Here is a 5,530-nt window from a genome sequence, read left to right as displayed (position 1 = left end):
TCGGTAACATGTAGAACCTGCCTGTTGCTGCAGCTGAAAGGGCATTTTCAAAATATTCTGATACCTCATACGATCCTTGTGTCCTATGCACATTTCTCAATCTTATTCTGAAAAATAACAACTTCGAATTTGACGGTGCCCGCAACCTCCAAGATAGACTAGTCAACTCCAAAGTTCCCAAACCATTAACACCTACGGCGGGATGCCATCCATGCAATGGTAAAAGATGCCAAATATGCAAATCAATGCAAAGCACGGCAGCGGTCAAGAGTGCCGCAGAACTGAGCGATACTCGCGCTGCGTGTTCATTACCGAACGCTGAATATGTGTGCGAAATATCTTGCTCCAACTGTTAGCAGTTGTTTAGAAAACAGTTTTTTTAGTTCCCACGCCCGGCCGTCAGACCGTCGGCAAACCCTGCGCACGGGCGCACCGACGTCACTGCTCTCGGTTTATCTGTCTTTGGCTTGGCATGGACTCTTGGCTTGGCTGCTTGGCTTCTTTCGTTTCCTCCTCTGTGCATCGTACATAAGCGAACAGCTGTTATGTTGTTGCTAAGCCGGAAACAAAGCATGTGAATGTTTTTTTTTTTTGGCACAGCGTCGTTTGGAAAGTGCACTTCCTTGTTCTGACCTTGCCTTTTATGGGCTGGAGCGATATGATTCGTAAATATGCCACGGCGAAGTTGTCGAAGATGCGAGAGTGCTACGCTGTTAGAACAATTCATCGGTGCATTCAAGTGTTACCTATTATAAGCTGCCAAAAGACCAAGCAGTGCGAAGCTCTTGGCTGACAGTGGTGCCTGCTAATTTCCACTGCAAGGATTTCGTCCACGAATGTTATCATAGGTTACGCGCGACTCCAGAGGCAATTTGGAATCTTGGCACGAAATCGTCTGATGAAAATCCGAGGTGCCCGACGCATAACATTTTGAACGTGCCACGGAGGATCAAGGCAAAAAACGAGAGCAAAAAATGGTAAGTCGAGGTTCAGATATAAAAAAATAGCAAGCTTAATGAATCGATTGTGCAGCTGTCCCACTGCGCTTACTCTGATATAACCACGATTAACAACACAATAGTACTATTGATAATCTAACTTCTGAATTATCACAGGTGCACGCTGAAGGCGGAAATGAAGCATGATCTGGCTTGCATCTGGTCATGAAGAAATTGCTGACACGTTAGTTGCAATCCACCTCCACCAACAGGTATGACAATGTGATGTTATAATTTGAGTATTCATCTATGTTCAACTTTTCATGTGCATTCGCATGCAGACATTTTGACACCACTTTTAAATCTGCCCTCAAAGTTACAACCTGTGCTTCGAGGGTGGAAAACAAAGATCGCCATTCCGATTAGCTGCTATCTCCCAGTTCAAGCACTTTTGTGTCTGGACACTGGTTCCTGTGGATGGGGTGTTACAAGCTTTACTGTCTGATATAGAAGGTACGTTACATTAGTTCAGTTAATTTGTCTTTTGCACATTTTTGTTACTGTTAGCTGGATTACTGTTGGACATACAATCCTTTGACACACCGAAGCTGATGTCGCCTCTGATAACATTTTAGAATTTTCAGTGTCATCAACGTCCATTGAGGAAGGTGCCTTTACTATCTGTGAATCTTCATCTGAAGAATAGCCCAGAATTCATGTTAGCATTGTCTACTCTTATTAATTCACTGTCTGTTTTCTGAGAGCTAAGAAAAATGGAAACTATTTATTTGTCACAACTTCACACTGGATACTGGTGTGGTACTGGCTTGTCATGTAAGCTAAAATACCTGGATTCTACAATAATTGTGTTCAACTTGGTGCATTACCGTGGGCAATGCCACATTCACTACATTTTTAGTGGTTCCGGTGCACAAATACTGTGTGCATACTGCATACATACATACTGTTCGATAGGCAAAAATACCTGAGCAGTGCTGTGTAGTCTTTTTACCCAAAGTCCATACTCTTACTGCAAAGTCACAGTACGTAGAAGCAAAATGTGCAGGTATGCTGCGATAGAGATTCACAACAGAAAGAAGACTGTTGAGAGCATCTAAATTTTAATGAGACGAGACTTTCGTGCACAAGGCTGCTCTTGTTAATGTCTAACATGAAGTTACAAAATCCCAGAATATATAAAACATGTTGTAATGTAGAGAGCGAGGGGTGGTACAGACATAAAGATAATTATATAATCATATATAATAAAATAAAAAGGGGGTACAACTGCCCCCTCAACTCAACTCGACAACTCAATAACTCTACTTATTATCTACCTTACAACATGTCATATATTCTGGAATTTTGTAACTTGATGTTAGACATCAAGAAGTACAGCCTTCTGTGCAAAAGTATTCTTTCTGTTGTGCACAATCATTATGCAGTAAATGCGACTATCCATTTCTTGTCATTAAATGCTTTTCCTTTCTTTCTTTCTTTTTTTCTGCAGTGATGAGCATCCATAAGGACACATGCCAGAAAGGGAGTCTCTTTGGGATGACAAACCCTCATCACCTCATGAGGATACAATGGTTGACGAATGGTTCTCAAGCACATCGAAACTTCAAACAAATAATTCATGAAAAAGCCAGTCAGTGCTAGCACCAGGAATTGAACGTGGGCCATCCTGCTACCAGTCAGAGATGTTCAGTGGTGTAGCCACGGCGGGGCTAGGGGGGGCTCGAGCCCCCCCCCCCCCCTACCTGCCACGGACCGACCCACACAAATCGTGCAAATCCGAGAACATAATATATGGGGGGGGGGGGGGACCAGTGTCCCTATCGCGAAAGTTCTTGCAGTTTTTGGCGTCTATCTAAGAAGCATTCTTGAATGGTTTTCAAAGTATGAGCTTTTCAAAATACTTCCAATCTCGTGACACCACTTCATTGGTCATGACAGCCTATACATGTAATCGTACTGTGAACGTCTAAATCAACTATTTCGTTCCCTTTTTTAATCCTCAGTTTGAAGTGTGCACAAGTACGTGTGTGTTGTCGACACAGGATCAGCGAGGGGGGGGGGAGTTTTCGTATCGAGCCCCCCCCTACCTTTGAGGTCGGGCTATGCCACTGGAGATGTTACATTTCAGGCGCTCATTGACTTTTGGTGAATTACTTGTTGACTTTGTCCCAAGGTGGAGCTCACTACAGCTCATTTGCTATCTGTTAATGTTGTGGCGTGTGTTGCGTTTTTCTCTTTGTGTGTTCCAGACTCAGAACGGTTAATTTGGATCAGGTCAGGTACGTTTCATTTAGACATGGCAAACATAAAGTGGTGTTTCTCAACACAACTTAGCAGTGGTCTTCATGCAATACTGCTACGGCCATTAAGCGTGAATAGAAACCTAGCCAGAGCAGCTGATACACAGAGAGAACATAGCCCGTGTGTGTTTGTCTTTTCCACCGCAGCCCTTGGGTTTCCTCCCTGATGGCTACACATGTCAGGGATAGGTTTCAGAACCGGTAGTTCCCGCCAAGTGTGAATTGCTTTTCAGGGGATCATCACGCTGGCAGATGAAACATATGGTTGAAATTATTTGCAGGACAGGAATTGCGCAGCTTCACACAAATACTACTACTACGACGTAAGAGTGGTTTAAAATCTATATTTTTTGTGTTCCTGACATTATCGCACAAGATGTAGTATCCACTATGATCCTTTATGTGGGGGGTATGTACGGTGCAATCAATAGATGCTATTTACAAATCTGTGTTTTCTACTGTGTTGAAATTGGGTAGTTTGTATCTGAGAGCCATAGTGAAACACAGGCTCTCGAGAAACATGGCAACACAGCAGGGGCTCTGGATGCTGCCTAAATTTCCAGAACACACAGCTCAAGGCAGCGGTTAAATAACAAGTGGTTAGAGAAATCCAAGATAGTTGCATCCGTAAGCAGTCCGCTGTTGGATTTGCTTCTGTCAGAGATACGTTATCTCAAAGGGAACGCACGGACACACTCAGAATGATACTAGGGCTGCGTGTGAAATAGAATGAGGAGAGGGGAAGATATATAACCCTTTTTCTTGTCTGTTATTCTATTGGTTAAATTGTCATTTTCTTAGCAGCATATGTGTATATTCCAGAGTCTGCTAATAAATATATCAGTTTAGAGCTAGCAGTCGCATTGTAGATGTCTCATACTGCCCTTGGTTGCTTGTGATTCACTATGGCCATGCTTGCTAATGCAAAAACAGAAAAGAAAAAAAGACAATAGAAAAACACGAAAAGAGCGACCTAAAAAGCTGCCTGTTCTAGAGCTGACATGGAGGCAATGCAATGAGGTAACATGTTCCATTAATGAACTGTGCATAGTAGTACATATCACAACGGCAACCGATTATTCAGATTTTTCTTGAAGTACTTTTTTTTTTTTTTAGCTTTGTTTGCACAGTCTATTATTGGAGCTTTATGTGATTCCCCTCTTGAGATACTTTAAGATTGCTGATGCTGTGCAGTTTGTTAATTTTGAAACTGTACTGTGCTGAGGTACAAAAACAGAATTGTCATATCTGCATTTGAGCACATAGGAATAATTTGCAAGTACTTTACTTGTTGACATTAATATTTGCACCAGGTCACAACATTGTTGATTTATGGAAAATGTAAATAAATATATTTATTTGCTTGCCAAACAATGCGCAAATGTCTTCTTTTCTAGTGAGATATTCCCTGTTCACCAGACATAAATGTGGAAAAGTTAAAGGGGCACAATGATGGTAGAGTCTAGCGTTGCTTTTTGCCACTTCATATATATGCACTGTTATTCGTGTGCACATGTAGGAATAGGAAGGTAGAGGATGCGCATAAAAAATTTCGTATGCAGCCACACATATGGTTCAGAAGATTAATTAGATGATGTCCAAGCATATATAATTGTGCTTCATGTGCAATGGGTATGCTAACGGATTGCTTCCATGAAGCCTTTTTATTTATTTTTTATAAATTATTTTTATAAATGTTATTTTTTATTTCATATTACATATTGTATACTTATATTTTTATAAATTAAAAACTCAAGTTACACTGCCCTTTTTAAATGGTTTGGTAACGTGTCTCTCACTGTAAAGGTAAGAGGCCATTGAGAATGCTGCAGACAAGGTTGCAACTTACATATTGCTTATCACGTCCTACATACAAAGTGACTTGTACAATAATTCCTGAGCACGGAATTAATCCCGAGGCTGGCCAGTGATGTCACCCACGACGACAAGTCACATAATTGCCTTTAGTACTTTTACACCCCATGGGCTGAGTTGTGAATTGAAAGCGCACTCTACAGAAGGATAAGGTGCACCTGATTTCTAGGATCTATGCTATGCCCTAACTCTTCAGGCACCACATTTCTAAGTGGCAATATGTGCTCTGGTACTTCTTTTGCGTCTGCATAGTGTGCAACCACATGGCTACTGGAGCTTTCGTGTGCATGTTTTTGTGCGACGGTGTTCATTACAAACAATATCCAGATGTTAGACATAAAATGCAGTAGTTTGTAGCGTACCACACAACGCAGCGTGACATGGGAGTGCGTGATT

At 41.6% G+C, this 5,530-nt stretch overlaps 1 long non-coding RNA gene across 1 annotated transcript; it reads left to right on the top strand.

Moving 5' to 3' along the window:
• Window positions 1–439: 439 nt before the first annotated feature.
• On the top strand, window positions 440–4,627 carry LOC135373746 (uncharacterized). The gene is made up of 4 exons (XR_010416572.1): window positions 440–977; window positions 1,116–1,210; window positions 1,280–1,451; window positions 2,449–4,627. It is a non-coding gene; the product is annotated as an uncharacterized LOC135373746 (long non-coding RNA).
• Window positions 4,628–5,530: the final 903 nt, after the last annotated feature.

Source organism: Ornithodoros turicata, unplaced genomic scaffold (assembly GCF_037126465.1).
Source record: "Ornithodoros turicata isolate Travis unplaced genomic scaffold, ASM3712646v1 Chromosome31, whole genome shotgun sequence".
NCBI classification, from domain to species: Eukaryota; Metazoa; Arthropoda; class Arachnida; order Ixodida; family Argasidae; genus Ornithodoros; species Ornithodoros turicata.
This window is presented reverse-complemented; position numbering and strand designations above follow the sequence as displayed.